This window comes from Podarcis melisellensis (assembly GCF_964234715.1).
Source record: "Podarcis melisellensis genome assembly, chromosome: 12".
NCBI lineage: Eukaryota > Metazoa > Chordata > Lepidosauria > Squamata > Lacertidae > Podarcis > Podarcis melisellensis.
This window is the reverse complement of record NC_138544.1, coordinates 36,303,826-36,316,396: the sequence shown is the minus strand read 5'-3', so window position 1 is coordinate 36,316,396 and position 12,571 is coordinate 36,303,826. Positions and strand designations below refer to the sequence as shown.

Sequence of the window (12,571 nt, the reverse complement as noted above, 5' to 3'; positions counted from 1 at the left end):
AGCAGTTCCTCAGAAGCGCTTCTGGTGGCAGCAGGAGGGGGCTGCTTAGGTAGGGTAGAACCACTAAGCCAGGTGGCTGTTGTTTACTTGATGAGGGTGTTGGCAATGTGGTGCTTTCCAGATGCCATTGGACTACAGCTCCCATCACCTGGAGCTGATGGGAGTTGTATTCCAGCAACATTTGGAGGTCCTTACATAGGCTGCTCTCTGTCATAGACTGGTGGTTATTTGCCCAGACACTACAAAAGTACAAGGTGCATCTCACCTTTGCAACAGCTCTGGGGTCGGAGGCGCCATGGCCAAGAAGGTTTTATGCAGAGGGAATTATAAGTGCATAAATTATTGAACCGAGCTTCCACCTTCTGGCTTATGATGCATTTTCAATAAGGTCTTCAGTGCTGAATGAATTACCCACCCATGGATTAGAGGATATATGTCAAATTGCAACTGCCATATGTTAGGAGTTATGATGAAACCATAACGAAATGCCTGGCTACACTGAAAGAGATGGGAATCCAGTAATTTTTCAGCAGGGCAATCATTTTATCAGACAGAAGGATGTAATTACACATAGAGTGTGATAGATCCTTAGGTGGGCAAATGTCTTGGATGGGGTGTAGGTTTGAAAGATGGCCTTGCAAGCCATGCTTGTTCCTGCTGAAGTTCCCTGCTTACAACCAGTGGCAGCATCTGGAGGAGAAGGGCAGGTTGGAAGGTTTCTTTTTGTCTGAGTGAGAAGGCAGCTTTTACTCTCAACACTGTACACAAACAAATTCCTGGTTATCTTGCTTGCTCTAATAAAGGTGTGCACATGAGGGGCATTGTATAGCAGTACAACAAATTTATTTTTGGCTGCACACACTCTATGCCTTTAAAGTACATTCAAGGCACATCCTTTCCCAGGCATTCTGGCATGCTACATTCTGGGCATTGTAGTTCACCCCTCACAGAGTTACAATTCCCAGCAACCCATAGCAAACTTCAGTGCCTAGAATTCTTTGAGCGGTAGGAAGAAACATGCTTCAAACATGTTTTAAAGGTTTAGTGCACACTCAACATTTGTTAATTAACAACATGCATCTGAAGAAATGGCCATATGCTCAAGAATTAAAATTGATTGCTGTCAAAAAAAGTTTTACTTTTCTTTTTAAGCCTACCTACACACTGATACATTTATTTTGACCATAGTATTCTGGTAGTGTCCTAGCAGTGCCTGCGGACCAACATGTTGGTGATGAAGTATTTCTTTTGTTTGGCAGCCTAACCAAGGTGCACTATGCATTATGCTAGCAGCTACTGACAGGATTGTCAGCAAAGGGAAGCAGCTGCCTTGGGTGGAAGCTGTAGAGGGGTCAGGAGTGAATAGAGCTCTGTGTGCCATGCCTCCAAGCTGGCATTCCTTAAGTGAGCTTGCTCCTCTCGGGTGCAATGACAGCTTCCAGCAGGACTCAGTTGCTGGTATGGCTGGCTCTTGTACATGCAATTGGGGGTGGGGCATCAAAATCTCCTGGGTACCAAAGTCCCATGATAACCACCCATACAGTAAGCAGGTTTTTTATAAAGTGGGGAGAAACCTCACTGCACACAAACCTGTTGAGGAATCCTGGGAAGCTAGGGTGTGGTAAAACTGCCCTCCCCAACTGGCAAGGTATTTGGTACTGTCGAATTACAGTGTGGTTCTGTGCACATCGTGGCAAGTTATTACTTCGTAAATCATTACCTGTATCCACATTTGCTTCCATGTTGCTCCCAGGAGGTACTTGGGATTCTTTGCATGTTTACAGATGTGCAAGCAACAGAACTCCCAAGAGGAGGCATGTATCATTTGCACTCTCTGTAAAAGCAAAAGGAAGTTGGACCAATTGAGCAGAAATTGTTATGCAGTCTCCAGGGTGACTATGGATGTCATGCCAATTGAACCACCACCCCAGGTATGGGCAAAGGTGGCATCAGTTACTGAGGCCCAGTTACCTTGCTAGCTTCACTCAACAAGCATATCACAGTTCTTCAGAGAGACCACACCCTAACCTTGCTACTGCCATTTATCTGGGAATGTGACTGCATAAAGATGGCTTTCTCAAATAAGTAGAAACCTGGCTTTCCAGCAGTCAAAATGGTTTGCACATAGGAAGTTGCATTATACCAGGTCATTATACCTTTGGTCCAATTAGCTCAGTGTTGACTACATTGAATGTTAGAGGCTCTCCAGCCTTCCATATAAGGATCTCTCCTAGCCTTCCCTGGAGATGCTCAGGATTGAACCTAGGACTTTACCACGGAGAGCTTCCCAAAATAATAGTCCTCTTTGTTATCTTTGTGGGGGTGTTCCTGTATGCATGTTAAACAGTTTGTTTCCCTACAGAGAAGCATCAAGGCATATAAAGCATAATGACAGCAACTTTATCTAAAAGGCAATATCTACATGGGGGGGGGAGTGGTTGTGCCCCTAGTCAACTTTTCAAAGTGACCTTTTTTGTTATGTGTATCCTCTAAGGATCTTGTATGTCTATAATAGTGACAAAGACATGATGGATAGTATGATTTATTGGCTATAATATACTCAGCAACTACACACGGGCACAAATGTTTAGAACAAAACAGCAAATGAAACTCCTATGAAGAATTGCAGTCTGGAAATATCATACAGAATTAGTGTAACATAATTAGTGACTTGATGATGTGGTTAAACCTCAATGAGCGAAGAGGGGTGGGCTTCGCTGATAGCACTTAGAAACAGGCGGCAGTTTTCCAAGTATATTCGAAGCATTAATCATGTCCTTCAGATCATTTCTCCATGGTTCATTCTTTTTTCTAAAAAGCAAATTGTTTTAGTGTTCTCATTTGTGATACTTTTTTTTTAGTTGCTACCTGATGATTTCATCTCAGCTAAAGTATTTCCTTTACTTAAATATTTGGCAGAGGGTTGTTGTTTTTAAACAGCTGTTACACCAAATGGATTCGTCTTAACACTTGCTTTCGAATGTGTTGTTTGTATGACCTTGTTGTCTGATTTCAGCAGGATTCTTAGAGAATACTTCCAATTTATTACCATTCTAGAATTAACTTCCTCTCCCCATGGGAACTGTCAAATGGAGTTAAAAGATCCCTTGACATGATACCTTGTGAATCCGAGTAAATCTCAATCTATATGTTTACATTCAGGAAGTTATCGTGGCAGCAACCCAAGAGTGTAGGACACTGTTAGGTACCTAGTCTCACATATTCTGATTCTAGCATATATGTTTGCAAGAAATAGCTGTGTTTCTGGGACTCAATGCTATAAGAACATTTTAAATGCTCTACTCGTACAGGTCTGCTAGATTATATGGGTAATAATCACATTAGCACTGTGTGTTCCTGGGAGCCAACAGCCCTGCTGCCAATACTTACCTGTGCAATCCAACAATACTTAATAGAATGCTAATAGAATAGCTATAATACAATGGAAACTTCAGAATGGCACCTCTGCTTCCATTATAATCCTAAACATTATTGCCACTCAAGTCTCAAGTCCATAACAAAGCTTCAGCCCTGTCAGTAATGAGGATCACAATTCTGATTTAGAAAAAGGTCCCAACGTTTGCCTTAGATTTATCCTTTAACTATGTTTGCACTGGTTTCTCAAGAGCTTAACTCAAGCAAGAAAAGTGTAACTAATTGGAGTATAAATAAAATGAGCACTCAGTCAGTTCTTGTAGGATTTGTATTCATTGGAACATATTGAGTGCTTGTTTAACTCCTTTGTTTAAAAAGGCTTCCTTCATAAGAAAAACTCACACAAGACTGTGTATAGTAACAGATTAAAATGCAACTTCCAGCAATAATGAAACACACACATATATATATATACACACAATCAAAATACAGACTTTTCTGTAATATCCACAACATTATATTCAGTTATCAGTTCCTTGGTGCAGTGTTTTCCAATCTGGTGCCCTACAGATGGTTGCTGGACTGCAACTGCCCTCAGCCCCAGCCAGACAGCCATTGGCGAAGGCTGTCTTAGTGATAATATACTATGGGAAATTCTTGGTGAATTCAGATGAATGAGGAAAAAGTATTGTGTGGCCAGAAGCAAACTAAGGCAGAAGAGTTAATGGTGTAAAATACAAAACCTTAGAGTAGGGGTGGGGTGATTAGAGCATCCTGGGACCCCCCCCCCTTGGTGGGCCATTTTGACAGGTGAGTGGACTCTGTCCACCTGCCAGTCACCTGATGTCACAATGACATCAAGTGAGCCATTCTTCATTTCTCACGCAGCAGATAGATAGATAGATACGAAAATCCAAGCCCAGCCAAGCAGATCAGCTGATCCGTGTGAACTTCAAGGTCTGCTTTCTGCAAGAGTTGGTAGTGCTAAAAAGTGCCCCGTGGGGAACTGCATAGTGTAGACAGTTCTAGCTGGCTTACTCTTGCCACCAATCAGCTGATTGGCAGTGGCAACAATCAAGCCCATCTTGCCAGTGCACATTTGAAGGTTGTGCATTGGCAGCTGTGTCTCCACCTGCCCCTCATCTGGCATGACAATATGATGCTGCATGTGGGGCAGCTGGGTGTGGTGGGGGGGGAAGGCTGCACGGGCCAAATTGGGATGCACACCAGGCCAAATTGGGTCCACATCCTTGCTTTGGAGACCAATCACATTCCTCTGTTGTTTAGTCAGAGCAACGCTAAGTATGGAGGAAAAGTCTTAACCCTTTATAACTTCAAAAATGCTTTGGCTGTTCATTCCGGTTAGGTTATTTACAACTAGGCAGGATGAGTTACTATGTACGTTGCTGTTTTTTATTTGGGACATAAATTAAAAAGCAGCATTTTTATAATAAAAGAGAACGGGCTGCGGTTTCTATTCTCAACACAGTAATATCTTGTTTTATTACATGCTGGTATTTTATGGAGCTCCAGTTTCTTATTTCAAGCTGATATTGTTTAAGGCTTTTTGTGTTATCCTTGGCTGTTTTTTACTTTGCTGTTGAGGGCTATCGGGTAGCTGTAGAACTGGCCTTTGCTTTATGGAGAGATTTTATCAACTTTTTTATCCAGCGAAGAGCTTAAGTGGAAATGATTTCAGTGTAATTTGGACAAGTCACAGTTCAGCATGGTCCTTATTTTTTATTTTAGGCAATGTATTCCCATTTCAGGGTACTTTTTAAGGTCAAAGGCACAGCGCTGAGAAATAACAGTGGCAGAAATGTTACCCTGAAATTCAGCTGTTTTTTCTTTGGCTTCTGCAACAAAACTTTACTTTGGGGAGCAGGGAAGCCAGATGGATATCTTTGCAGGAATGTCACCGTGCATGTTGGAATGCATGTAACACTGGTTCCTCATAAGATCTAGAAACTTGTTATGTTAAGTGAAAGCAGAAAATCTCAGAACACTGAATTCCGATTGTGCATGGATATTTTAACGATTGTGGATTTGCTTCACATAATTCTAGAGTTTCTTCAGCCCCAGGCTGAACTCTTTAATTATCTGCAAGTGCTTTTGTGCATGCATTATTTTTATTATAATTATCATTATTATCTTGCTCTTTTCACCCTCCTTCTGCTACATTTAGAGGCTCACTCCAGGAATTCTGCTGGATTTCAGGAACAGCTTGTTGGGCAGCAATGTAGGAGGCAGAAAGGGATCTTGAATAAGCAGAGCTCTCCATGTAACCCGTTGGATTGCAAGCACATGCTGTAATTTATCTTCGGCAAAGAAACTTGACATGATTCGGTTTTCGGCAGAGAACTTCATGGTCTAAAAATAACCCTCTCCCCAACCCCCACCACCAACCCTGACTTGATTTCTAACTAACTTCTGAATGTCATTTTCATTACAGCGCTTCCTTACAATCCTAGAACGGGATTAAGCTTAATGTTGGTTTTAAGCAGGGCGGAGGTATGCAAAGCTTAACAGTGATGAGCATGAATAGAAACTGGATTGAACAGATGCAAAATAATATTGCCAAATGAACCTCTTGTGTTTTATGGATGATCTAATACATGTTTGGCAGTAATTTCGCCCTTAACACATGAATTCCTGACAGTTTCAATTCCTCAGACTTACTAATCAATGGAGTCTGCTCCAGAGCAATTTTATGGGACTTACCTAGTCATCAAAAATTTATTATCAGATAAATCAAAGAAACAAGTAGCATCTTAATAGAGGAACAAAGTGGTCTGTAAAGGATCGTTTAGGACTGTGTCTCAGGCAGTCATATATTGTATTTACTGTTGCCATTGGAGGCTTTATTTATACATTCTTGAAAATGTTCACAGTAGCAAAACAAGTCTGGCAAGTTCTGTGAAATCCAATCCGGTGTGCAGGCAAAGAGTCCAATGGCACTTGAAGTTCCCAGAGGTGTCGTGTGGGAATATTCTGTGTGGCCAGTGGCTCCCAAACCTTTTCACCCCACAGACCTCTTTAAAAATTGCTGCAGGTATGGGTGGGTGGCTTAATGGTTTTTCTGACTGTTGTAGCAATTCTAACACGCTGTGCTAGGTGCTGTATGATTTTTAATCGTATTCTTATTGCTTCTTTTATTTAATGCATACTGTATTTTATTGTATTATAGTTAGAATGTCATAGAATTCAAGCTGAATCCAATAAAAAACAACATAGGGATTTTTTAAAAAAGCAATGTATATACAATTAAAAATCAATATGCATTTTTAGTACGATGGATGTGCCATCTTCTGCGAGCAGCTGCAGATCTGTGGACACAACATGGACCATGTGAATGAAGGTTGCGGACCACAGTTCAGGAACAGCCAATTGCTCAGCGCTGAACTGTGTGCAAGAAAAATTTCAGAAGTTTCCCCACCCCATCCTTTATTTTTCTATTGAAGCTTATTTGTTTCCTAATTTTGTTATTAACCGTGAATTGCAAGCTTGGCATTTTCAAAGTTTTTAGCTTTGTTTACTAAATACAAGTAAAATAAGCATGCTGAATCACACCACTCTCTAGGGCATCAGAACATTTTCTGATGCAAACTGAAAATCAGGAGATTTAGCAGGAATCTTTTCCTCCAGCCCAACATGAGCTGAATTGCCCTGTTGGTATGTAGTGGGGTAAAGGTTTAATAATTGCAAACTGTGGACAGGCTGGTTTGGTACAGCTGCAGTGTTGGCTTTGGATTTAGATGCCGCTCAGCCAGAAAGCTTTGCCATGTGGAATTGTTAGGATAAAACTGTAAAATAAAAGAACTAGTGATGGTGCCTCACACTGTAATGGAGGGCTTGCAGTGGCCGTTTCAAAAGTACCCCACCATCCAGCCTATTCTGAGCTGAGCGTGCTGCTCCTGAAGTTTAGCCCCAGCTTGCAATGCCTACATCCTGTTGCCAGCAGTGTTCATGTCAGCCAGCACTCCCTACTACCAGTCCTCCTTTGTGTAAAAGGGGAGCATGCAGGGCCAGGAAGAGAATGCACCAGCAGCAGAGGTCTCTTTTTTTCAAAGTTCAAGACAGAGCATTCATGGCTGCTAGGGAGCCTGGGCAAATGGCCTTCCCAAGGCCTCCTAGCACAATGGATTGAGCAAGAGTCATTGGGAACTCCCATTTCCCAGGCTTCCTGGGAGCAATGGAAATTCTTCACAGGCATCCAGACCGTCCAAATGGGGCTTCCACTGTGACTGCAACCCCTGCATTGATGCTTCCAGAACTTCCTGCCACCTCTCTCTCCAGTGAGCACATTTCCCCAGTGAAATTGTTGGCAAGCAAATTTCCTGCGCTTAGACAACCAGACACTGGAGCATAAGGTTCTTGTCTGGTATTTCCCCTGGCATATTGTTTTCCTATGAGGAGGGAATCCTTGTTTGTTTGTTGTTTGGAACAGCCTTCAGTTACAGAAACAATAGTATATTCCAGAAACCATCTTAATCTCTCCTCTGCTATTTGCGATAACAAAGCCAGAAAAATGCTTAAGAATTTTGTGGGGTTTTATATTTTCGTGGTTGTTCCACATTCAGAAATGGTAGGAAGTGCCCCTGGGGTGGGGGGAGGAGGGGGCTTTGTGGCCCGATGGTTATTATTGCTGCACGTTTTGTAATGTTGAGACTTCCTGGATCGCTATTTAGCTCGAACCCATTCTATATGTACTGCAGAGGCCAGGCCTGGAATGTGAATACTCGCTGGTTTTCCTGTTCAGTCGGTATTCATACAGCTATTTATTTAGATTTCTTCATTGTCCTGGTGGTTCTTTTCTCTTGCTATACCTCCTGAGCAATCCAGTAATTCCCTTCCATTTTACTCTGTCCTGGGAATAAGTGGGAATTGAGATATCAATAGGCAATGCATTTTGGCATTATAGAATACAACAGTGATTTTAAAAAAAAAACCACACACACAGAAATGGGTATTACAAATAAATCTGTAACATGTATAAATAAATAGATATTCATGGATAAAATATAGTGGTAATCAAAATGAATCATAGAGCTAATGCAAAATGCAGATATTGAAGAGCAAAAGTTTTCTTTATATTCATAGACATGATTATTTAATTCTGGGAATTGGAACGTTATGGGCAAGAATGCAGCGCAGGTTTACTACTGACTAGCTATTTTATGTGACAGAATATCATCTTTGCATATTTATTAAAAATATTCATAACTGGCTACTGCCTAGATGAACTGCTCAGTTCATGTTTCTTGATCCAATATATTATCCTGGCCACTTTATCATTGTAATGGAAATCGTGTAAATTTTCAGCTGATTCCTGAGTGGGGGGCGGGGAGGAATCCCAGTGGCATTATCAGTGTCTCGTAGAACATTTGCCAGCTCCCATTTCTAGGAGGAGGAGAAACAAAAGAAGTTGTCTGAATGACTTTGGAGCAAATAGGTGCTGCCTTTTTACAAAAACAAAAAAAATACATATGTGGGAGGATTTTAATTAAGAAATAATATGCAGTTGGGAAGCTTAAACTACAAGGATTGACAGAAGCCCTGTGCAGATGTTACTGACATGCAGGGCATAAGTGTGTAGATAAAGGAGTGAGTTGATGTTCTTAGTTCTGTGTGCAGTTGTGTAGGAAGAAAGTCCAACATGAGATCGCCTGCTCAGAAGCAGAGACATTGCAGAATTGGGGAACCTGATTTTGCAGGTGTCCCAATTGCACAGAGCTCCTACTTGCTAGCAGGTACTGCAGTCCTGTCCCCACTAACCTGTGCTCCTTTGGGAGGGAAGGTGGTATATAAATTTAACAAAGAAATAATAATAAAATAAGGAACTTCTATCTTCCCTCAGCTAGCCCTCACCTGCCTGCCTCCTTTCTCATAACCAGGCCAGGGAGCAGCATTGGCAACTGTTTAATATCATAATTATCACTGTGCTTTCTGCATTTCATTTCCCTCTGACCTTACCATTCACAGTCTCACCCCCACAACCACAATCTTATATATTCCTGTAACTGGGTTACGTGTCATGTATCTGATGAAGCAGACTTGTAGTCCCCCCCCCCCATAGTTAATGCCATCATAATTTTTCCATCTTTATGATACCACACGATTCTTGGTTGTTGTATTTTGCTGCTGCACATCCAATCCCTTTGGAATGAGTCCCATGTGCTGTAGCGAGAAGTGACCAGACAATATTTCTGATGTCAGTTTCAGGCTTGTTGATGTTGTAACAACCTTGTACACCCTCCTGCTCACCAAGGAAAAATTCTTTAACAACGATGACCTTTCATTAGGAACTCAACTAAGATAAATTTAGAGGAAAAGAGATAAAAGCTGTCATTTTGGAACAAATTTCTCCAACTTATATTTGGAACACTGATTATAAATCCATGCTGCTGTGTAGACTAGGTCAGGATCGATATTTCTGCCTGGAAGTTGCACAATCTCTGGGAAGAAAGAGATTAATATGGTTACTTTTCACTCTGTGTTCTCAATCAGCTAACTATCTGCACTTGTTCATATTTTGTTTTCGAGCTTGTTATACTGACAGAAAAGTCTCTTGAGGACTGAGAGGCGATTCAGTTCAGAGTTGAAGCTCTCTAAAAATGTACATATCTTTCCTCTGTGTGGGAACCAAGCTTTTATTAAAACACACACAACACATGCATATATATCTTACTCACTGGTACGATTTCTTATAGATCAGAAGAAACATTTAAAACCGAACTGCAGTTTTTCGCTGCTGCCTGATTCAGAACAGTCCTTGCTGCCAGAAAGGACCCAAAACAGCCTGGCGCCCAAGGCAAAACAGAATTCTGAATTTCAGTAGTCAAAATACAGGGTTGAATCCCAAATGCGACTTACGTGATCAGAAAGGCATTTCTGTAAGATGACACCACCCTGAGTTACATTGATTTTTCCTCTGGTGCCCCTGTATTCTGTTCTATTCTGGAGAGTTTCATAACCCTCAAGTGGATTTTTCTGAGAGCATAGGGGGAGCCAGTGTCAGAGAAGGTGGCCCTCAAAACACCCTTTTAGGAACAAGTCCATCCACTTTGGTACAGTCAACTCTGACTGGCAGTGGCTTTCCAGGGTTTCAGGCAAGATTCCTTCCCAGTCCTACCTGGAATCATCAGGATTTGAACCTGGGACCTTTTGCATACGAAGCATGTATTCTGCCACCGAGCTGTGCTACACTGGGTACAACACAGAATAAGCTACACAGTTGGCCATTTGAATAAAATAAAAGCTGGTGGGTTGTTTGTATTTATTTAAAAGATGTGTAATCTGCTTTTTGAGCACACGCACCACAAAGCTGCTCATAAAGTAGGTTAAAATACAAAACCAAATGGAATATAAAACCAATTTAACTATACACTTAAAACACTACCCCCAAAGCCAGGGCAAAATAGACAGTAAAAAACCAATAGTAACAATTCAGCAGATCCAGGCATAGCAGCCCCTGTTTATGACCCCAATTTATATTACACATCAGAGCCCCTAAGTGCAGCCTTTCTCAACCTCGGCTCCCCAGATGTTGTTGGACTACAACTCCCATCATCCCCAGCTAGCAGGACCAGCAGTCTGGAGTGGTTAAGTTTCTAGTCCCAACAACATCTGGGGACCCAAGGTTGAGAAAGGCTGCCGTAGTAAATAAGTTTCACTTGAAGCAGGTGTGGGCCTCCAGATGTTGCTAAACTAAAACTCCCTCAATTCCCTGGCCATTGGCCATGCTTTCTGGGGCTGATGGGAGTTGTAGTTCAGTACTATCTCAAGGACCACAAGTTCCCCCTGTCTGGCTTAAAGACTAAGAGGATGTGGAACCTGAAAGAATTTAGTGAGAACCTGGCAGAATCTGGTTTGCATTCAGAATTATTGCTGCAATCAGTGAAACTTGAGGTTCTCAGCCATCTCTCCAATATGAACGTATGCAAATCACTACTTCCTTTTTTGTAATTTTTGTTTGATTGTTCACTTGTGTTTTAGCGCCACCTTTATTATCCCAATACCTTGTCCTTTGCTGCAAAGCTGCAAATAAATGTGAATTATGGTCAATCCGCAAAAGGTCTAGCTGAATTATTTTCTTGACAAGTTTAAAATACCAACCAATTTATTACCTTGTTTGTTAGGAATTGTAGTTTAGTCTTTGTAGATGAGCAAATCTGCTTCTAGCATGAAAGTCTTCACCGTCTGCTTCCTTTCACTTCCTTGCAGGAGAACTTTGTCAATCTGTATTTTGCCCTCTGTCCTTTTCTTGTGTTTCCTTCCATCCTTTTTGCTGATCAGTTATAAATGCCTGATGGTTGATTTCAACCCCCCCCCCATCCCATCCCATCCCATCCCATCCCATCCCATATCATATCATAAGTATATCGCCAGCTTCTCCCTCCCTTTCGCTCAGGGATTTAGCAACATGCCTGGTGCTGGATAGCACCAGCAACCGGGGATGCAATGTTAGCGGGGTACATCAGTGCCAAGCACTTCGCATTTAGCTTCTTCCTATTTTTATAGAGCACACTGTGGAATTAGCAGTTAATTGCTTAAAAGCACCTTGTTAGTTGAATATGAGCATATTCCAAGAATTTTGAGAATCGCATTTCTGAGAATGTTGTGAACACTGTTGAACAAAATGGTTCCAGTACTTGGATAACATCAAAACACTCAGAGTGAGGGGCGGAGGCGAATTGAGGGGCGCGCAACCAGTTTTTTTGGGGGGCACCACAACTATGAGGTAGAATGAAAAGCGAGGGGGTGCTGAATGTTGGTGTTGCACAGGGTGCCACTGAAATTTGAGATCCCGAAGTCCGCCAACTGTGTGAGGTATGGAGTTTCTAAAGACGTGCAGAAGAAGGGGAAGGGCGGGAGCTCAGTGGTATATCATCTGCTTTGAATGCAGAAGGTCCCCGGGTCAGTCCCTACAGATTTGGCTGGGAAAGACCCTGGAGAACTGCTGCCAGTCAGTGTAAGCAGTACTGGGCTAGCTGGAACAATAGTTTGACTTGGGCTAGAGCAGGCATTACTGTATTGGCCTGAATATAAGCCACACCTTTCCCCCCCAAATTCTGACTGTGAAAAGTTAAAGTGCAGCTTAAATTCATGACCTTACCAGAATTGGCTTTTACGATATTGCTGCTGAAACACACATGCAGAATTTTAAGGGAGCAGCTAATATTCGGGTATTGTCTTT

The 12,571-nt window shown here is 41.9% G+C and overlaps 1 protein-coding gene across 1 annotated transcript in view; it reads left to right on the top strand.

Annotated features, from left to right (window-relative positions):
* The window catches only part of RSU1 (Ras suppressor protein 1), a 63,835-nt gene that overhangs the window by 29,572 nt on the left and 21,692 nt on the right, over positions 1 to 12,571 (top strand). The gene's annotated exons all lie outside the window — the stretch shown is intronic.